The 23,584-nt window shown below is 39.7% G+C and overlaps 1 protein-coding gene across 1 annotated transcript in view; it reads left to right on the top strand.

Annotated features, from left to right (window-relative positions):
• Window positions 1–23,584, top strand: part of RIMBP2 (RIMS binding protein 2) — a 475,720-nt gene that overhangs the window by 136,866 nt on the left and 315,270 nt on the right. The gene's annotated exons all lie outside the window — the stretch shown is intronic.

Raw genomic sequence — 23,584 nt, 5'->3', positions numbered from 1 at the left:
TATGCTTCTCATTTTGTGCTGGTTATTCAGTAATTTCAGTCATGTCCAAGTCTTTGTGACCCCATTTGGGGTTTTCTTGGCAGAGATACAGGAGTGGTTTACCATTTCCTTCTCTAGCTCATTTTGTAGATGAGGAAACTGAGGCTAACAGAGTTAAGAGACTTGCCCAGGGCCACATACCTAATTAGTATCTGAGGCCAGATTTGAACTCAGGAAAATCAGTCTTTCTGACTCCAGGCCTGGTACTCTAGCCACTGTGCCACCTCTCTGCCCCATCTCCATTTTATAGATGAGGAAACTGAGACAAATAGAAGTTATGTGACTTGTCCAGGGTCACACAGATAGTAATTGTCTGAGGTCACATTTGAACTCAAGTCTTCCTGAATCCAAGCCTTATCTACTGCACCATCTTAAATACTTGCTGAATTTAAAATGAATGAATTAACTGTTCATTTTTTTTCTCCTGATTTTGAGTAACAAAATTCAATGACCATATCTACTTGTCAGTCAGTCAATCAACACCCATTTATTTAACTCCTACCTATATCCATGGAACTCTGCTAAGTGCTGGAGATAAAAGAAAGGCAAGAGATAGTCCTTACCCTCAAGAAGTTCACAATCAAATAGGAAAGACAACAAGCATATATGCACAATCATGTTCTGTACAGGATAAATAGGAAATAATTAATAGAGAGAAGGTAGTAAAATTAAGAGGCCTTGTGAAAGTCTTCCTTTGGAAGGTGGGACTTTTGTTAGACCTTGAAGGAAGCCAGGGAAGCCAGGAGGTGAAGAGGAGAAGGGAGAGTATTCCAGGTATGGGGGCAGTCAGAGAAAATTCCCGGAGCCCAGAGATGGGATGTCTTATTCCTGAACAGCCAGGAGATCAGTGTCATTGGAGGTGGGGAGTATAAGGTGTAAGAAGATTGGAAAGATTGGGGGGAGGGTCTTTGTTATGAAAGACTTTGAGGGCAAACAGAAGGTTTTGTTTTTGATTTTGGAAGTTATAAGGAGCCACTGCAGTTTGTTGGGGATGAGGGTAACATGCTAACAGATCTGCTATCTATAATATGATGTGACCCTAAAGTGGTTTTGTGAAGTATTGTAGAACCTTCCCCAGGGTCTCATTGCTTCCCATAGGCCAGTGCCAGCTTCTTTTGACTTCTGATTAGCAAGCAAGTCAAATAATTGGAAAGGGGGGCTATTTTTAATGACAATTAGGCCATAGGAAACTTTGATCTTCTGTGCTAGAAGGTGGTTGGGTACATAATTACTCCAGTGCTCCCTTTTAGAGACAGCCAAATTAATTTTCATTTAAGATGATGGACTTGCTTTTGAGTGCTCATGTGTTTAATTAAATACAGGGCAGGAATTCTTGGTGGCTGAGCAGGGATCTAGGTTGGCCCTCAGAAGCAGTCCTATTTCCTAGGTCCTGGTGACGTCCTGATTTGAGCTGGGATTGGATTTTTTGGGCATGGGGGCCTTTTTATATATTCCTTTCAAAAGGAAGACTTTCTGCTAACATCCTCCCAACATGATGGGAAATATAAGATGTCAGGTGGCATAGTGAGAAAACCTCCATGGGCAACCTGCCCTTCCAATGCAAGAATTGTTAATGCAGTTAGCCACCTGTCATGGTAGAACATTAGTATGGTGCTATGCTGAGAACACTGGGTTTAGAGATGCAAAGTTCTGGATTCAGATTCTGACTTTCATTTACTGACTATCAGAACTTGAGCAAATCCCTTCCTCTTCCTGTGCCTCAGTTCTCTGATTGCAAAATAGAGTATTGGACTTTTGATTTCTAAGGTTAGTTCTTTAACTCTAATGTTTCTTAAATCCCTTGTCCCCTTCAGCAGGACAGTAAATGGTGGAGCAGAGATGCTAGGAGGATCTCTCATGGACCAGCAAACTGAGTATTGACTTGTTAGGGTTTTACATAGGTAAATTTGTATGGAAAATACCAGTCTCCTGAAATGAATTTTTCTTTCTTTCTGTCTATCTATCTATCTATCTATCTATCTATCTATCTATCTATCTATCTGTCTGTCTGTCTGTCTGTCTGTCTGTCTGTCTGTCTGTCTGTCTGTCTGTCTATATGTATCTCTCCTTCTATCCATCCATCCATCTATCTACATATATACACATATTTATGCATATGTAAATATTCATAATATATACATGCATTACACATTATATTGTGTCAAAGAAACTGTTACTACTAATGCTATACTTTGTTTTTAAGCTCAAATCTCTAAAAAAAGTAATATTTTTATTGTTGGTCACTTGTTTTTTAGTAATATCTTACTCTTCATGACCCCATTTAGGGTTTTCTTGGCAGAGATACTGTGGTGGTTTGTCATTTCCTTCTCTAGCTAATTTTCCAGAGGAGAAAACAGAGGCAAACAGGGTGAAGTGACTTGGCTGTGGTCACACAGCTAGTATGTGTCTGAATCTGGATTTGAATTCAGATCTTCCTTCCTCCAGGCCTGGTGCTCTATTCACTGTGCCACCTGGCTGGCCCATTGATGCTATCCAGTTTAATATGTCATGAATTTATATGCAAACCATTTCTAACTTGGAAAGAGAGAAGTATAAACTGGCACAGTCTCCATGCCCTCCAGCATAACTCTCTGCCTCAGGAAAATTTCACATAGCATTTATCAAAATCTTGAAAAAGGAAAAGATATGCTAAAATACAGCCAAGGTTCCATTCCACAATTGAACAACCAGGTAACTGTGTTTTTAGGCTCAGGTCTACAAGAAACAATTTTATTTAATATATCATCAATCTATATCCAAACTATTTCTAGTTTGGAAAGAGATGTACAAAGTGATACATGGCCTCTGGCATGATTGTCTGCCCCTGGAAGATCCCAGATAATATTTACATGAATCTTGACAAAGAAAGAGACATGTTAAATATAATCTAGGTTAATATTCCAGAAATGAGCAGCTGGGTCATTATCACATTTCTCCTGGATCTTCACTCTAGGAGTTAAACATAGGGACCTCCTCCATTCCAAAGGAGAAGGGCACCTCCTTACTTCAATAAGTTCAGGTGGATGGATGGATGTTGGGGGAAGAGGGCTGGTGTGAACAGGACAGAAGCCAAATTTGGTTAGCAGTCATAAAATCTTTGGAAAGTAGCAGCCTCCTCATATGAGCAAGGTCCAAAGGTTTTGTCATTGATGGCAATAGCTCCCTTTCTGTATTTTTTTTTTCATTTTTTTTTAGCATCTCTCTGAAATACACTTCAAACTTTCCATTATAACAAAGAAAAATAGTCAGGCAAAACCAACAGTGCAACCAATGAAACCTGACCATTGACCGACCTCTCTACCAAGAGGAAGGATACATTGCAATTTCTGTTGTCAATATTAAAGATTTTTCATTGCTATTAATCTGAATCTAGCTGTTTCTGAGTACTGTTTTCATTTTCCTTACCAGACACATTTTATATATATGAATATGATATATATTGTTCCTTTGATTTTGCATTTATTTATAGAAATCTTCCTATGTTTCTCTGAATTTCTCATATCTATTATTTTACTGTTTTAATATTTTATTCCATTCATATACTACAGTTTATTCAGTTGTTCTGCATTCAATTTCATTTTCCATTTGTTATTTTTATTTTTAACATATTTTGCATATTTCATGAAATATTTACCAATTACATGTGAATTAGTTAACATTCATTTTTTAAAATTTTGAGTGCCAAATTTTTCCCTTTCAATCCCTCCCCCCCTCCTTGAGAAGGAAAGCAGTTTGTTATCAATTATACATGGGAAGTTTTACAAAACACATTTTCATAAAAAAAACATGTTGCAAAGAAAGTATAGATTTGAAAATCCCAAGAAAAATAAAGAATTTTAAAAAATTTATTTATTTAACTTTTAACATTCATTTTCACAAAATTTTGGGTTCCAAATTTTCTACCCATTTGTCCCCTCCCCCCACCCCTAAACGCCAAGCATTCTGATTGCCCCTATCACCAATCTGCCCTCTCTTCTATCATCCCTCCCTTCCCTTTTCCCCATCTTCTCTTTTGTCCTGTAGGGCCAGATAACTTTCTATACCCCATTACCTGTATTTCTTGTTTCCTAGTAGCAAGAACAGAATTCGACAGTTGTTCCTAAAACTTTGAGTTCCATCTTCTCATCATCCCTCCCTCCCAACCCATTCCCTTTGGGAAGGGCAAGCAATTCAATATAGGCCATATTTGTGTAGTTTTGCAAATGACTTCCATAATAGTTGTGTTGTGTAAGACTAACTATATTTCCCTCCATCCTATCCTGCCCTCCATTGCTTCTATTCTCTCTTTTGATCCTGTCCCTCCCCAAGAGTGTTGACTTCAAATTACTCCCTCCTCCCATTGCCCTCCCTTCCATCATCCCCCCCCACTCTCCTTATCCCCTTCTCCCCCACTTTCCTGTATTGTAAGATAGGTTTTCATACCAAAATGAGTGTGCATTTTATTCCTTCCTTTAGTTGAATGTGATGAGAGTATACTTCATGCTTTTCTCTCCCCTCCACTAAAAAGTCTTTTGCCTACCTCTTTTATGAGAGATAATTTGCCCCATTCCATTTCTCCTTTTCTCCTCCCAATATATTTCTCTCTCACCACTTAATTTCATTTTCTTAAGATATGATCCCATCCTATTCCATTCACTCTGTGCTGTGCTCTGTGTGTGTGTGTGTGTGTGTGTGTGTGTGTGTGTGTGTGTAATCCCACCAACTACCCAGATACTGAAAAGTTTCAAGAGTTACAAATATTGTCTTTCCATGTAGGAATGTAAACAGTTCAACTTTAGTAAAGTCCCTTATGACTTCTCTTTGCTGTTTACCTTTTCATGCTTCTCTTCATTCTTGTGTTTGAAAGTCAAAGTTTCTTTTCAGCTCTGGTCTTTTCATCAAGAATGCTTGAAAGTCCTCTATTTCATTGAAAGACCAATTTTTCCCCTGAAGTATTATACTCAGTTTTGCTGGGTAGGTGATTCTTGGTTTCAGTCCTAGTTCCTTTGACTTCTGGAATATCATATTCCACGTCCTTCGATCCCTTAACGTAGAAGCTGCTAGATCTTGTGTTATCCTGATTGTGTTTGCACAATACTTGAATTGTTTGTTTCTAGCTGCTTGCAATATTTTCTCCTTGACCAGGGAACTCTGGAATTTGGCCACAATGTTCCTAGGAGTTACTCTTTTTGGATCTCTTTCAGGTGGTGATCAGTGGATTCCTTGAATACTTATTTTGCTCTCTGGTTCTAGAATCTCAGGGCAGTTTTCCTTGATAATTTCATGAAAGATGATGTCTAGGCTCTTTTTCTCATCATGGCTTTCAGGTAGTCCCATAATTTTTAAATTGTCTCTCCTGGATCTATTTTCCAGGTCAGTTGTTTTTCCAATGAGATATTTCACATTATCTTCCATTTTTTCATTCTTTTGGTTTTGTTTTGTGATTTCTCAGTTTCTCATCAAGTCATTAGCCTCCATCTGTTCCATTCTAATTTTGAAAGAACTATTTTCTTCAGTGAGCTTTTGAACCTCCTTTTCCATTTGGCTAATCCTGCTTTTGAAAGCATTCTTCTCCTCATTGGCTTTTTGAACCTCTTTTGCCAATTGAGTTAGCCTATTTTTCAAGGTGTTATTTTCTTCAGCATTTTTTTGGGTCTCCTTTAGCAAGCTGTTGTCCTGCCTTTCATGCTTTTCTTGCATCTCTCTCATTTCTCTTCCCAGTTTTTCCTCCACCTCTCTAACTTGATTTTCAAAATCCTTTTTGAGCTCTTCCATGGCCTGAGCCCATGGTATATTTATTTTGGATGCTTGGGATTCAGAAGCCTTGAGTTCTATGTCTTTCCCTGATGGTAAGCATTGTTTTTCCTCATCAGAACAGATGGGAGGAGATATCTATTCACCAAGAAAGTAACTTTCTTTGGTCTTATTTTTTTTTCCCCCTTTTCTGGGCATTTTCCCAGCCAGTTACTTGACTTCTGAGTGTCCTCTCCACACCCACTTTGCCTCCAGATACCCCCAGCTAGCGCTTAGGGGCTGAGATTCAAATGCTGCTTCCCAGCCTCAGGGCTTTGGGTGGGGGCGGGGCTGCTATTCAGTGTGAGAGTAAGTTCAGGTGCTCAGGTGGGGGCAGGGCCACTGGGGCGGGGCTCAATTCCCTCAGGGGGTTTATGCAGAGACCTTCAACAATGGATCGGGGCTCCTGCCTGCTTTGGGAGCCCCTGTGTGCTGCTGCCTCCTCTGCTGCCTCCCAAGGGGGCCTGAGTTATGGAGACACCCGCTCCCCTCTTGGGGAGCCAAAGAGACTCTCTCACTGACTTTGGTGTCTGTGGGTGGAGGGATCTGTGCTGCTGCTGGAGATTCTGTCCCTGAAGCCTGCTCGGATCTGCTCTTCTTGGTGCTGCAAGGCCAAGGCAGGGCTGGGCTCTGCTCCAGGTCTGGGGTGTGACAGACCTTTCCTGTCAGTTTTTCAGGGCTCTTTGGAACAGAAATCTCCGTTGTTCTGTGGCTTCTGCTGCTCCAGAATTTGTTGGGAGTTCTTCTTTACAGGTATTTTATAGGCTGTGGGTTCAGAGCTAGCATGCTTATCTTTCTATTCCTCCATCTTGGCTCCTCCCCCAAGAATTTTTTACCAAGTGTAATTCAGTCTGCGCTTAGAGTTCATCAGTTCTCTCTCTGGAGGTGGGTAGCATTTTTCATCATGGATCCTTTGGAATTATCTTGGATTATTGTCTTGATCAGAATAGCTAAATCACTGACAGTTGATCATCATACAGTATTGTTGTTACTGTGTACAGTGTTCTCCTGGTTCCACTCACTTTGCATCAGTTACTATAAATCTTCCCAGGTTTTTCTGAAACCATTTTGCTTATTTCTTACAGTACAATAGTATTTTATCATAACTTTATAACACAACTTATTCAACCATTCCCCAATTGATGGACATTCCTTCAATTTCCAATTTCTTGATGCCACAAAAAGAGCTGCTATAGATATCTTTGTATAAATAGGTTCTTTTACTTTGATCTCTTTGGGGTACAGACCTAATGGTGGTATTTCTGGGTCAAATGGACCACACAGTTTTACAGTTCTTTGGACATAGTTCCAATTTGTTTTCCAGAATGGTTGGATTAGTTCACAATTCTACCAACAGCGCATTAGTATTTCAGTTTTCCCACATTCCCTTCAGCATTTGTCATTTTTCATTTCTGTCATGTTAGTCATCCTGATAGATAAAAGGTAGTATCTCAGTATAATTTCTCTAATCAATAGTGATTTAGAGCATTTTGTTTATGTGACTATGGATAGCTTTGATTTTTTCTTCTGAAAACTGCCTCTTCATATCCTTTGACCAATTCATCAACTGGAGGATGATTCTTATTTTTATAAATTTGTCTCAGTTCCCCATATATTTGAGAAGCGAGGTCTTTATTAGAGAAATCTGATGTAAAATTCCCCCCTCCCTTCCTCTTTTCCTTCTAATTTTGACTGTGTTAGTTTAGTCTGTGCAAAAGTATTTAAATTTCATGTAATTAAAATTATCCATTTTATTTCCCATGATCCTTTCTGTCTCTGGTTTTGTAATAAATTCTTCCCTTGTTCATAGATCTAACAGGCACATTTTTCCATGCTACCCTAATTTATTTATATTATTACCCTTTAATGTCTAAATCTTTATCTGTTCTGACCTTATCTTGGTGTGAGATGTTGGTCTATTTCTAGTTTCTGCCAAATTGCTTTCCAGTTTTCCCAAATGTTTTTTTTTTTTTGTCAAATGGCAAGTTCTTACTCCCAAAGTTTGGATATTTGAATTCATCAAACACTTACTATGGTCACTTACTACTGTGTGTTCTGTACCTAATCTATTCCATTGACCCATTCCTCTATTTCTTAGCCAGTAGTGTTTTGATAATGACTAATATACATATATTATAGTAGTATAGTTTGAGATCTGGTATAGGCTAGGCTTCTTTCTTTCACATTTAAAAAAAAATGATTCCCTTGATATTTTTTACCTTTTGTTTTTCCATATATATTCTGTTATTTTCTTTCTAACTCTATAAAATAATTCTTTGGTAGTTTGATTGGTATGGCACTGAATAAGTAAATTGACTTAGGTTGAGTAGTCATTTTTATTATGTTGACTTGGTCTACTCATGAGGAATTAACATTTCTTTAACTGTTTAGATCTGTCTCTATTTCTGTGAAAAGCGCTTTGTAATTATGTTTGTATCCATAGGTTTGTTTTGGCAGGTAGACTCCTAAGCATTTTATATTAGCTGTCATTATTTTAAATTGAATTTCTCTGTCTATCTCTTCCTGCTGGGTTTTGTTGGCAGTATATAGAATTGCTGAGGATTTATATGGGTTTATTTTATGTCCTGCAACTTTACTAAAGCTATTAATTGTTTCAATTAGTTTTTTAGTTGCTTCCCTAGGGTTTTCCAAGTATCCTGTCATTCCATTTACAAAGAGTGATAGTTTTGTTTCCTCATTTCCTATTTTTATTCCTTCAACTTCTTTTTCTTGTCCTACTCATATAGTATTTCTAGTATAATATTTAATAATAATGGTGATAATGGACATCTTTGCTTCACCCCTGACTTTCCTGAGAAGGTTTCAAGTTTATTTCCATTATAGATGTTGCTTGTTCTTGGTTTTAACCTATTTGTTACTGCTCACCCTCATTCCTTTCTTTTTCTTCTACACAGCCACCACCCTAGTTCAAATATTCATCACCCCTTGAATTGACTATTGTAAAATACTCTTCTCACTGGCCTCCCTTCCACTAATCTCTCTCCACTCTAATTCATTTCTCTAGCCTTAGGATAAGGAACCACCAATGGCTTAGGGACTAACATATTGGGTTCCTGATGTAAGTGCTACAACCAGTTGTCTGAGGAGAGGCCAATCTATGCCTTTCCTAACCTATTTCAAGGCATTGGGGGATGGTAGCAGGTAGTATCAGGGAGGGGCATCTCTGTGTCTTTATGCTTTGTGCCATGTTGTCTCTCATTCCATTTATTTTATATAAACTTGCATATGTACTAGGTAACAAAGTGAATAGAGTGCTGGTCCTGGAGTCAGGAAGACCTGAGTTCAAACCTGGCTTAGACATTTACTAGTTGTAGGATCCTGGGCAAATCACTTAATATGTTTGCCTTACTTTCCTCAACTGTAAAATGAGGATAAAAATGGCACCTACCTCCCAGGGTTGTTGTATCAAATGAGATAGTATTTATCAAAAACACTTAGCACAGTGCCTGGTACAGAGCAGTAACTATATAATATTGATTATTATATAACAACATACAATAAATTAATAATAACATAATATAAAAATATTATATGTAATGTATAATAAATATTATTAACCATAATTATTATTACTTGTCCAGGATCTGAAGCAATATTCGAATTCAGGTCTTCCTGACTCCAGATTCATCTAGCTGACTCAAATATTCATTAATAAGGGTAGTTATCTCTATTTGCCATCCTAGTTATTTACATGAGCTCCTTCCTTTCCTGCTCGATAGGTCCACTCAGGAGCCTAGATTATAGTAAAAAAGATGCATCCAGAAAGGAAATTGGTTGGTAGCAGAATGGTTCTTAAATCAAGAGAATATTACTTTACATGTTTTTCCCCTCCATTCCAGGGATATTGCCATCTAAAGAACCAGCATCGGTCACCTGGAATCAGCCCTTCCTGGGACAGACCTACAAACACATTTACTGGTTCTCATCTTCCACTTCTCCCTTTTCAGTCTTCCTCATTGAGTGCCCAAAGGCTCAGTTCTTACAAAATTACTTCATGCCCTCTTTCCCCTATTATAATTTATTTTCTATAAGCAGCCATCTCACAGAAGTCACTTCCTTATCGATTATTATCTTTGAATAATTAATCTCCAAGTCACAGGGTGGGGCAGGGTAACACTTTTCTGGGACCTTTACAATTTATCTGAGAGTCACAAAGTAGAAAGTAACCTCAGAGGCCATTTGTTCTAGCCAATACCAGGAAAGAGGTTGAGATTTAGTCCAACTCCCTTATTTTACCAATGAACTCAGAGAAGGTAAGTCATAGATTTATAGATTTGGAGCTAGAAGGGAGGTCATCTGGTCTAACCTCCATATTCTACAATAAAGAAATTCACAGAATTTCTCAGAGAGGTCAAGTGCTTTACCTGGGTTCACATAGGTTGTATACAGTAGAGTTAGGATTTGAATGAAAGTGCTACTATGCCAAATCCCTTTCCACGACACTAAGTTTCTCACAATTTTGGTTTACATCTTATGGTCTTTCTTTGGAATTTTTTCACCAATTAATTAATTAAGGACCAGAATTTAAGAATGCCTCAAAGAACCAACCATGTTAATTGCACATACTAATCAGTCCATCAATAAATATTGATTAAGCACCTATTATGTGCCAAGGATTGTACTAAACTCTGGAGAAAGGATGCAAATCTTTATTTCCAAGTAGAATTATAATGTGTGCTTATAATCCTTTGTATTTAAAGTATATTTTCACATATGGGAGTAATTATGGTATAATTATAAAATTTTATTAAAAATTCTTGCATCAATTGTTCTGGGTCTTCTGGGGTATTGACAACTCTTCTGCTTTGGATGGGGGAAGGGACTGTATGTTTCAACAATGGACCTACTGGGGCCTCCATTTTTTGTCCTGCATGATGCCAGATCAAGAACTGAAAATACTTAAGTATCCAAAGAAAAGGTATAAAATATTTTTGAGTTAGGCTTAGGGTGGAAAAACAGGCTATGAAATAGGAGTCTAGCCTTCCTACTGATCGACGTGAAAGGGTTAACTCTGGAAAAATAGAGTATCTCCATTCTCTTCCATCTCATGCTTCAGTCCTTGGGTTCAGGACACATATTTCTTTTGGACGAGAGGGTCAGACAGATAGAGCAGAAGTAGAATGTGACTGTCTTTGGCTGGAAGTGAGACTAAGGAGAGATGATGAACTGATGTACAGTGATGATAGTCAAAACAATAAAATAGTATATGTAACAACTGCCAGAATGTGATGAGGACAACCTTTCCAGACTTATTGTTCATCACATACTCCTACCAAACAAGCTGATTCATTGTTTTCCCATACTTCTTGAACAATAAATGCCTCACTTACATGGTGTGGGGAGGTGAGGGTAGCAACATTCTCCCTTCTTCCTCTCCACCAGATTCCTTCTCACTAGATTCATGCACATTGACAGACAAGGTTAATTCCTTGCAAATCTAGCCTCCAATAAGAGGGGCTAAGTTCCCCTTACTATCTTTAGCTATGTCCCCTATCCTGGAATCCTACAGGGAAATGTTATAAGGCTTAGGTTTCTGTTTAAGGGTGTCCCTTAAAGGGTTAGGGGGAAAAAGGCACAAATCAGATATGGAGCAGGCATTTTTTTCTATACACAAAAGAGTTACAATGCACATCACCAAAATATAAGCAAGCAGTAACTTATATAACTACTATTTATCATCTGCTGGGAGGTTGAATCATAAACTTCAAAACACAAAGTAGTTTTATGAGACCACCAGACAGATATTCTACTTTTCACCTTGGTTCTGAACTGTCCACACAATTCTTGGTCAGTGTCTTCTGCCACATTCAGGTCGGGGATTGGGTCTATCCCTCTGCTGGTGGTCATTTCCTCCAAGGAAGGAACTTACTAGTACTTAATGCCACCTGAAAGACCCAGGACCTCTTGAACTCACAAGGTCACTTCCAAACGAAGAAACTTTCATTTCAAGAATTATGTTTAGTCACTAAAGAAAGGAAACACAAAGTAGAAAAGCCAATTAAAGGCCCAGGTACAAGCTCATCCAGCTGTTGTGTTGGAGTAGGTACCAAGTCTTCCCCTACCCCACTCCAACCCCACCCTCCAATTCATGTTTAGTGAAAGGGACAACAACTTGCCACATAGGAGAAAGTCAATAGAAGAGAGCATCCAAGATGGCATCACTTCCTTTTTAAAGGGCCACTGAATCATTAGTTCTTATTGCTAAGTTGCCAAATAAGCCAATAAGGGACAGCTTTAGTATCTCAAAGGTGTAAGAATACTTAGTGACATATTGCTGGGAAGAAAGCACCAGTCATTCTCAAAGTACCCAAGCATTGAGCCAAAACATGGGGCTGGAATCAGGAGGAGTAGCATTTGTGAATGCTATTTTCAGCCCCTCTTGCACTTGGATTGTACTCTCTTGCCCTCCCTCCCTCCCCCATCTTCTCTCAGCTACCTCCTAGAATCCTTAGTTTCTTTCAAGGTTCAACTCAGTTGCCATATCCTTTGAGAAGCCATTTTTGGATTATCTTTAGTTTTTTACATCACCTTTTTTTCTGAATATATCCCTTCCCATCCTCTCCCATTGTGACACACACACACACACACACACACACACACACACACACACACACACACACACAGAATTCACCAAAACTAATCAATACATCAAAGAACCCAATGGTATAGACAGTATTCCAGATTTTGTCTTCCAACTGTGCAAAGAAAGGAAGGAGATTCCTTCTTTTCTCTTCTTTTCTTTGGGGAACAAACTTGATCATTATAAATACACAACGTTCTACTCAGTGGTAGATCAGGGAGGTATGGAAGGAGAGAGAGAATTTGGACTGAAAATTTAAAAAAATAATTAAAAATTAAGTTAAAAAATTTAAAATACACAGAATTACATTTTATTTGTTTTGTCAATGGTGTTCTCTCCACTTCCTTTGCTGTAGTGAAGACGTATAGCATTTTCCTGGTTCTGCTTACCTCATTTTTTATAAGATCATATAAGACTTTCAGTACTTCTCTGAATTCTTCATATTTATAGTGGGCTTCAGTGAACTAATATTCCATGGCATTCATGCACCTCAATCTATTTATCTATTATCCAATTAATGGCCTGCTTTATTTACAATTCTATGTTACTTCAAAAAGTTCTGCTCTAAACATTTTGATATATATGGGATTTTCCTTTTCATCTTTCACTCCTTGAGAAACCAACCAATGGAAATCTTTTCCCGATCATTGCCACCCCTCCTCCTCCTTGCTATCTTTCTCTTAGTCCTTTAATTCTATTATATTTCTCTGTTTGTATATTGTATGTCCCACCCTACTCTCCCAACCCCAATAAGATTAAAGTGCCTGAGGACAGGGTCTCATTATCATTTTCGCCTTTGTATTTCCAGTGACTAGCTCTTAACAGAGCTTCATAAAAACTTATTGAATTGAAAGATACCTTGAAATTTTTTAACCTACAAAATCAAGATTTAACCCATCTGCATCAATTTTGTTGAAGGAATAAATTTATTTTTCTTAATGAGTTTACATGTGATAATATTCCATATAATCAAACATTTTTGTTCCAGTAAAGGCTGAATGACCCTTTGCTGCAGGTGTTGGAGGTGATATTCTTATTAAGTCCAGGTAGTTCTAGAAGGTTCCTGTGTCCTTTTAACTGAAATTCTAGCATTCTGAGATTTTTCTTTCAATGTGCCTTTTGCTCTCCTCCACCATTCCAAGGGCATTGTACCATAACCAAGGCAAATAAGAAATCGTCATATAATTTGCTTCTCTAACTGTATCATTCTGTCCTCAATATTGTTTGAAACTCTATGGAATAGTTACACTTGAGCAGTCCAAAAGAGTTTAAGCTGTCAGACAAAAAGTGATGGATGTCATCATCTGTATGAAAAATCAGGCCTTCTTCTTGAAATCTGCGCTTGACTCTGCCCTTGGAGCAAGACAAAGCGAACGTTTCTTGGATTGATTTGTTTGGTCTATGCTTGCTCATTCTTTACCTGGTTAATTCCAATTGCTGGATAACTGGCTTCCCCTTGACTTTCTGGGAGAAAGTTGTTCTTCTGTTTGCCCCATTCATTTCTGCTTCCCAATCAGTTCTATCTCTTTCTGTTCAGAAATAGTTCCTGTTGGTGTGGGCTGAACAGAAATTGCTGGGGCTTAGATAGACCTTAGAACATAGAACGTCAGAGCTGGGAAGGTCCTTAAAATGTAGAATGTTAGGACTGTGAGAGGCCTTAGAACATTCTAGAAGCTTAGAGCACATAATGTTGGAGCTAGATGGGCCCTTGGAGCACAGAAGGTTGGAGGTAAGAGGTGGCCATAGAACACAGAATATTAGGGCTGGAAGGGATCTTAGAGCACAGAAGCAGAACTGGGAGGGGCCTTTGTTGTTCAGTTGATTCAGTTATGCCTGACTCTTTGTGACTTCTTTGGGGATTTTTTTTGGCAGAGATACTAGAGTGGTTAGCCATTTCTGTTGTGCCCAAGGCTACTAGATTAAGGGTCCTGGGCTATCTCTATTGGAATCTGAAAACACTTATCATTAGTAATGATGATAGGATAGATTGCTAGTAACTACATCATGTAATTAATAAATTCATTAGTAATAATGATGTGAGGCAGTGTGGTATAGTGGATAGAGGAGAGATTATTTGTAAGCCAGGAAGACCTGGGTTCCAATCTCATCTCTAACACATACTATACTGGCTATGTGACTCTGGGTAAGTCACTCATCCTCACAGTACTCCAAACTACTTTCCAAGACTATATGTATATTTCAGAGAAGGTGCTATCTGCATCAGTAGGGGAAGCTTGCTCACCTGGGAGTTCTTGATAATGTGGAAATCCCAAGTTCAGTGTCTATCTCTATCCCAGTAATAATTATAGCTAATATTTATTATAGCACTTGAAAGTTTACAAAGTACCTTTTTCACAACAACCCAAGTTGGAGGTGGTGGGAAGGTCCAAATTACATGTTCCTATTAATCATGATTCCTCTTAGAACCAGAATATAGCTTCAATTTTTTTATATCTATCATTTAACCTCATATCCTCCACTCCTGATCTCAGATCTTCCTTGCTGCATAGGATTATTTCCCCTTTCTGCCTTTCCCATTATCTCTGGGCACCAGGGACACAGACATTAATGAAAACTGTAAATGAACTTTTGGGGGTTGACAAAGTCATTGTTAAAAACAGACACTCTGACTGATTATGAGTGTGCAGGGTAGGGGATGGAGAATGGGGAGAGATTCAGAACTGCCAGGTCTGGTACTCAGTTTCTAAAGAGTTTGTACCATTCCACCATCCTTTAACAACCTATGGCCCCTGGATACTCCCTCCCAATGCCTATAACACTCCTCCTCCTCCTCCTCTTCCTCCTCCTCCTCCTGCTCCTTTTACTACTACTACTCCTATCACCACTACTGCTGCTGCTGTTGCTACTACTACTCCATCACCTGCATTTATATAGCTCTTTAAGGTTTGCAAAGCCCTTTAAATGTTTTATCATTTGAGCAATCAGTCAATGAACTTAAATGTTCATTTAAGGACCTGGAGGACCTGGGCTATGTGGTGACCTGGGCAGATGAGAGGGACATTGTAGACTTAGAATCCATAGAATGGAGGCAGTGTTGTTCAGTGGAAGTAGGGCTGGATTTGGAGTCAGAGAGCCTGGATTTGCATACTGACTCTGGCATTTACCTGTTCAGCTTTGGGCAAGTCAGTTATCCTGCCTGGACCTCAGTTTTCTCATCTGTAAGGGACCCTTTAGGGTCTCTTACAGCTCTAGGTCTATGATCCTCTGATCTCCTTTGAGGGCATAAACACTTTTACTCTTGTTTCCTCTACACAGGAGCCCAAAGATCTTTAAAAAGAGATGCTTTGTGAGGTGAGGGAAGAGAGAGATAGGCAGAAATAAAGGAGGAGAGTGAGACAGTCAGAGACAGAGAGAAACGGGGGTAGGAGAAAGAAAGAGAAAAAGAGAGAAGAAACACAGAGACAGAGACAGAGAGAGGAGAAAGAGACAGAGAGAGAGGAAAGAGAGACAGGGACAGAGAGAGGAGAGAAAGAGAGATGGGGGGAGAGAGAGAGAGAGAGAGAGAGAGAGAGAGAGAGAGAGAGAGAGAGAGAGAGAGGAAGAGAGAGAGAGAAGGAGGGGGACCCCTCTCTGCCATGTTTACCCACTGCCTATTTATCAGAACAGAAGTCTTACAAGCCTGGAGAGTTGATGGACAAGTGCAACTGCTAGTAGATAAAAAGTATTCCTTTTATCAGAATGTCTCATTAGGATGGATGCCGCGTGGGCTGAATTGTTCCCATTTGGGGGATTGAATTACCGTTCTGTTCAGCTGATACAAAGAAGCTATTGGTCCCGCTTAGGTAGCACATGAATAAGTAACCAGCCTTCCAGGGAGAGAGGCAGAGAGTCCTCGCTCTGGCGGGTGGAGAGGCCTCCTGAGTGCTCGAGGGGCTGGGCTTCAGCCACATCCTTGGCTCAGATCTGAGAGAGCTCATGGGGTCTGGGCGGCTAGGAGTGTGTCGCAGCCCCAGATTACAGCCAGGATTTCGTAAGTACTAGCATTTTCCCAGAAGGAGCCAATCAAGGGAGACTCGTAGGCTGATGCTGTGATACAGGATGAGGGAAGTGAAGTGGCAGGAGCATCTGGCACAGAGCACTGACTCTGGATTCAAATCCTGCCCCTGATGTTTATTATCTGTGTGCTCTTGGGAAACGGACAGGAGTCCTCTGGTTTCTCTGGTCTGTTTCCTCTTCTGTAAATGACTGGGGGTCGGGGTGGGGGAGGCTGAACGGTCCCTGCAGTCACTTCTAGCTATAGATCTGTGATTACAAAGTGGATCTGAAGGCTGAGAATGTGGACTCAAATCTTACCTCTCCTATTTCCTAGCTAAGGAGGATTTTTTCCTTTACCTGCCTGGACCTCATCTGTAAAAGGAAGGGATTCCAACTGTAAATAAAGCCTGGCTGTCCTTTGATCTCTGTTCAGATGGTGGTGATTGTTCTGTCTAGACTGAATGAGGGGCTGGTTGTTGCAGTCTGAGGCCAGGGGATGTGTTGGATGACTTCTGCAGGGGTCTGCCTCCTTGGGGAATCCATGGCCTTAACATTTTTAACATTTAATCCTGGTCTCTCAAGGCCACATTTTGTTCTGACTTTGTATGATAGACAGAATCATATTACAAGCAGGCTGGTTCCAGTTTCTCTTCCCAGACTTAACCAAGGGCTGGGGAGAATACTAGTTATTTACTATAATAATCAGCAACATTTTTATAAAGATTTAAGGTTTTGCAAAGCTCTCAACATGCATAGTCTCACGTGAATCTTTGAAGCAACCTTGTGTGGATAGACTGCTGAGTTGGGAGTCAGGAACACCTAGGTTCAGATACCCCAGGTCAGATACTCTGACACTTAGTAGTTCTGTGTCTGGGCTTCCTCATCTATAAAATGAGGATGCTAAACAAGTATTGAGGCAGATAATAGTACCTGCCTCAATTTCCTCATCTGTACAATAGAGCTAATAATACTTGTAGTAACTGCCTCAGGGATTGTTTGGGGGTTCCAATGAGATAATGTGCTACCTCTAAAAAGGCTTAATGCAGTTTTTAGCTTTAATATCTTAATATGGCACTAAGACTTTTGGGACACCATGTATAAATGCCAGGGATTTTTTGGGAATGTGGTTTGACCTGTGGTTTTGCTAGTGTAGGAAATTTCAGGTGAGGAAACTCTCCATCAATGCAAATTGCAACTCGTTTGTAATTTAGGTCTTTGACCACTGAGAGGTTAACAACTAATTACTAATATTTAATAGAGCTTTCAGGTATTCAAAGTGTTGTATATATATATGTATATATATATTATCTGTGTGGTATATGATATATATAATATGTGTGTATATGTATGTATGTATATGTGTATATATATATGTCTATACACATGTAAAACATGTGAAGTGCTATTTTTACTTCCATTTTCCAGAGAAGAAAATTGAGGTCCAGAGAAATTAAGTAACTTGTCCTTGGTTGAACAGCCACACGTCAGAGGCGGAATTTGAACTCAGATCTTCCTGACTCTGAGGTCAGATTTCTACTCACTACAACATGTTATCTCTTTAATAACAGTAATAAAAATTATTTATTATAATTTTAGAACAAAACAGAACATAAAATAATTTATTACATATATAATTAAAATATGTAGCATAATTCATGATATAATTTATAAAAAACCAATTTATTATGTATAATTTATAATAAAATATAGAATATAAAATGCTAGGTGGCTCAGTGGATAGAGCTCCAGGCCTGGAATCAGGAAGACTCATCATCATGAGTTTGAATTTGGTCTCAGATAAACTTATTAGCTTTGTTACCCTGGGCATGTCATTAAGTTTGCCTCAGTTTCCTCATCTGTAAAATGAGCTGAAGAAGGAAACAGCAAACCCCTCCAGTACTTCCAGTAAGAAAACCCCAAATGGAGTCAGGAAAAGTCAAACATGACAGAAATGAAATGACTGAACAACAACCTAAATGATAATAATTTATTAGAAATAAGTATATAATTTTTATTGTAGAGGCCATGTAACTCCAAGGAAGGAGATCTTGCCTTGAAGACCAGGGTTCAGATCCTGAGGACCTGTCTTCTAAATTCTGCCTCTGGCCATGTGACCCTGGGCAAGTCACTTTGCCTTTTAGGGTTCCAGGCAGCTGTCCATGACTCTAAGCTGCAGAAGACTCGTTTATCTTCGTTAGTAGATCTTCATCACTAGGGAGCTCTCTATACAGATAGACTTTCAGTGTTAAGCAAGAAAACTAGCACTAGACAACAACACTACTTTTAACAGAATATTACGATTGAACTATTTAAATTTTTCAGAGAATTAAGAGAAGGTATAACATTATTCTTTGAAATCAGCCTTCCTTGGGTGTCCATTCTATTTATGCTACAAGTTCCTGGACATGGGTATGTTGCTGGATATCAGAAGGTTAGGAAATCTTTTCATCTTCTCTATGTATAGAAAATCCTGCCACAGATGGGTAGATTAAGTGGACAGGGCCTGTGTAACCCAGGAAGTGGTAGAAAATCAGACCTTTTCCTTGGGGTAAGAGAATTCATGTCATGCTCTTAGCTGAAGGTGTTTTTCTAGAGGCGAGCAGGTGGGTGGTGTTTTATGTTTCTCCAGGTAGTTTATGCCAGGCAGTAAAAATACATCAATAAGTCTTTATTTTCAGACCCAGAGTAGCCCGATCAGCTCTGTTAATTAAAACTTTGTCTGAAGTGGCATTTGATAGTTCAGTACTCACTGTTGTTGATTCATTAGGGCTTGGTTCTGTACCACCCCTCCAAGGCACTGCTGGGTCGACTGCTTCTGAATTAATAATAGCTGTGCTTCCCACATCCCATTGAGAGTCCTCTTTCATCTTTTAAGAGCTTTACAAACCCTGACCAACTCTTCTGACACCCTGGTGAGACAGGGCCTGTTGGGAGGGGCCAGCATGAGGTTATAAGACTTTGCTTCCAGTCTGGCTGTGACCCATACTGGTTATGTGACCTCAGGGAAAATCCTATAACCTCTCAGAGCCCCAGATATTGTATGATTGAATTGGAAAACCATAGGGTGAAAACTGGGAAGGGACGCCAGAACAGAGGTGATAGATGAAAGGGAATTGATGAGGATGAAAAGGTTTGAAAGGACTGAGTCATAAGGAGAGATTAGCAGCTACGCAGCTTGGGGGGATAGAGTTCTAGACTTCGAGTCAGGCTGCTGGTGTTCAGCTGTGTCTGACTCTGTGATCCTATTTGGGGTTTTCTTGGCAGAAATGTTGGAGCTTCTCCAGCTCATTTTGCAGATGAGGAAACTGAGGCCAATCTGTTTAAGTGTCACACAACTAATAAGTGTCTCAGGTTGGATTTGAACTCATGAAAATGAATCTTCCTGACTCCAGGCCCAGCACTCTAGTCCCTGCACCACCTAGCTGCCCCAATCAGTGGAGTCTATATAAATGCTAGCTATTATTGTTAGCTGCTTCTATAAGGCTAGGAGGTTGTACTCAGGGACAAGAGTATTAGAATTCTGTGTCATCTAAGTAGAGTAGTTAGGATTGAGGGTTGTCCATTCCTGTGTGCAGGTATGAGGCCAAGCAAAGATGGAAGATATGGAAGTTTAGTAGGCTGATGACTGGGGAGACAAGGGGTTTGAGGGGACATTGACAAGGGGATCAAAATGGTCAAGTCTGAGGACAGTGGTTAGTGCAGAGAGGAAGGCAATGAACCAGACACTGAATTCCTTGGAAGAGGAGGGAAGATTACCTGGAGGCCAGTAGATTGTTGCAATAGGGAGTGGTTGCTGAATAGTGGTGGCAAAGGGACAGTCTTGAGTTGGGAGCGAGGAGAAAAGAATATGACTTGTCCCTTTTCTGGCTGAATGCTTCAGGGAGCATGAGAGAAGTCACATCTGTATTCTCCTCCCTATTTGACTCAGCTCTACTCCATCAAAGCCTAAATCCTTCTCTACTCTTCCATTCATTCCATTATGTCATCTACAACCACCACGCTATTGTTTAAGAAAAACAACAACAAACTTCTCTTTATCCTGGATGTTTCCAACCTTTTCCCATCTTCTTGTGCTAATGGAAACCTGAATCTTCAGCAGTGTGTCCCTGACCACCCTCTCCAGTCTCAAGTGTTCATTCTCTCTGGGCCTCAGTTTTCTTCTCTGTCAAATGTGGGACTTGAATGAGTTGACCTCTAAGATCTCTTCCAGCTCTATAGCTATGATGCTGTGACTTGAAGAGCCAAGATTCAAACACAGAAGCTCCAAGCCCAAATCTAGGGTTCTTTCCATTACACTATAGAACTATGAGGAGAGAAAATGGAAACATGGCTAAGTATTATAGATATAGTACAGTAGAAAGAACAGTCAATTTGGAGTCAGAGGATGTAAATTCAAATCCCAGCTTAGCTATTTATTGGCTGTGGGACTTTATTTTTTCTCTCCATACCTCAGTTTCCCTATTTGTAAAATTATGAAGTTGGTCTGATGATCAATAAAATCCCTTGCAGCTCTGAATCTCGTAATCCTAGCAGGAAATAGCAGAACTTTTATGCTCTGACTCTAGAGTCCAGCCACACTGGCCTTATTGTTCCTCACACACAACTTTCTATCCCTTGACCCCATGTCTTTGTACTGGTTCTCCTCCATGTATCTTCATTTACAACTCTAGGAATTCCTTATTTCCTTCCTCAATTCAGTTGTCATCCTAGTCCTTTTTCATGCTAATGCCTCCCCCTCTAATTTCCCCATGTACCTATTTTGTATGTATCTTGTCATTATACCCAGACATGACAACACTGTGTCCCCCATTGGAATGTCAGCTCCTCAAAGGCAGTGAATGTTGTTGTTGTGCTTGTCCTTTGTTCTCAAAGAGGACCATGACATGAAGATGATATGACTTGTGCTTGATTTTGATTTGTGCGAGAGAGAGCTGTGCAAGATCACCAACCTCACTTTCTTCTCCTGAGCCATCTGGGTCCAGTGGCATGATATTCATCAGGATGACTGGAGGTGGCCCAGGATGCAATGGGAGACCCTAACCATTTTAGGCTAAGGTTTTATCACATTCTCACTTTGAGTGAGATACACCCATTCAGTGAATAGATCCCTTTAAGTAGTTACTCAAGGGATGGCCCCTTTTTTTGAAAAAAATCAAACTGGGAGGGTTCCTGGGTAAAAGAGAAACAGTTATTATTTAGTATTTACATCCATTCTGTGCTTGGTGGGCAGGGACTTGTTGTCCAGTCTATGAGCTCCAGAGTGAAGTGAGTTTTAAGTTTGGTCTTTGAGCAAGAAATCTAGCCAGGAAACCCAAAGGAAAAAAGGCAGCTTTTGGCCATGGAAGTGTACTTTCCCCTGGACAGAGCATTCAGGAAGGAGAGGAGAGGGCAGTGAATGTATTCTCTGGACTAAGCATCAAGCCTGACACACAGTAAATACTTGATGAATCTTTGTTGATTGATTGATATTGTCTTTCTGGTAGAATATAATGTCCTTGAGGGAAGAAAGTGTTTTCCTTTCGTATTGCATGACCCAGCACATAGTAGAGTGTCTGGAGCATAGCAGATGCTTAATAAATGACCATGCTTGGGTGTCTTTTCTACTTTCTCCATTGTTGAATTCTTTCCCTCATACACAGATCCTCTCTTCCACTTCTCCCTGCACACTGTGAGTAGGTTTGGGAATGGAAATTAGGGCTGGTGACTTTGGGATCTTCTGAAAGATCTGTGGCTTCCAGCTGCCTCTGTAAGTCTTCCTCACCTTATCAAATTATTGATATGAAATTGAAAAGGGGAGAGACAGACAGAGACAGAGATGGAGACAGACACCCAGAAAGGGACAGAAAGACAGGCAGGCATAGACAAAGGCAGACAGACAGACACACACACACACACATAGAGATAGAGACATACACACATACACAGAGAAAGAGACCGAGACAGAGAGCGAGTGTTGTGGCTAATGAGGAGAATATGAAGGGTTAATAGAAGATGGAGGCTACTGACCCTGAATTATTGGGGAGACATGGGAAATGCTTGATCATTTGCTTTAACCAACCTGCCAGTGTTTATTGATTTTTATTAATTAATTCAACCAATAATCAGACTACCCATAAGACACTTGGCATCTGGTCATGCTTGCATAATTACAGATGCTTCTAGAGGAAATTGGCTAAATAATGTGTTGTTGGTCTCTGTCCAGATTCCAGAATACCTTACAGCTAATAATGGTGTTGGTAATTGACATGTATATAATTCCTTACAGTTTGTAAAGTGCTTTCCAAACATTATCTTAATAAAAATTCACAGCAATCATGGGAGGTAGTGACTCCAAGTATTAATTATCTTCTTTTTACAAATGATGAAACTGAGGCTTAAAGAGAGTTGCCCATGGTCACAGAGCTTATAAGTATCAGAGGTAGGGTTAGAACCCATGACACTTAATTAGCTACTGCTGACAGTCATTGGTCCTCCAAACCTATTCCTTTGGGCAGGTTTCTAGTGAGAGCAAGAGGACCCTTTGGTGAAACCTTTGGTTCAGCATTTGTGCATATCCTTTGAGGTGATTTTAAAAAAATGATACTCATTTCTGTTGTAGCTGCATGGCTAGTGTAGATAGAGTGTTGGACTGACTTAGGAAGACCTGACTTTAAGTTGTGCCTAAGACATTTACTAGCTCTGCAATTCTGAACAAGTAACTTGATTTCTCTACCCCTCAGTTTCCTCATCTGTAAAATGGAGATGTTAGAAACATATGTCCCCCAGGTTTGCTGTGAGGACCAAATGCTATTTCATATGCAATGTATTTTTCAAACCTTAGTGTGTCCTGTAAATAGTGGTGACTATTTTTAGTAGCCTTTTCAGATGTACAAAATGTTTTTTTCACAATAGATGTGAGTTTGGTAGTACAAATATTATCAAACCCACTTTATGGATTAAGAAACTGAGACTCCAGGAGTTTAAATGAATTGGCCACCACCACATAGCTAAAAAGTGTCTGAATTTGGACTCAGCCCAGGTCTCCTGACTCCCATCTAAGTGCTCTATCCTCTAAGTCACTGGGGCTTGCCCCTGAGGGTTTTTTCTAATGCAATAATAAGTCAGATTCTTGGGCATGGCTGTATCTTACAATGGTTGATGTAGTAGATAAATGTCTAGACTCTGGATCCAGAAAAG

This window comes from Notamacropus eugenii, chromosome 4 (assembly GCF_028372415.1).
Source record: "Notamacropus eugenii isolate mMacEug1 chromosome 4, mMacEug1.pri_v2, whole genome shotgun sequence".
NCBI lineage: Eukaryota > Metazoa > Chordata > Mammalia > Diprotodontia > Macropodidae > Notamacropus > Notamacropus eugenii.
The sequence above is the reverse complement of the archived record's forward strand: the minus strand, read 5'-3'. Positions and strand labels throughout refer to the sequence as shown.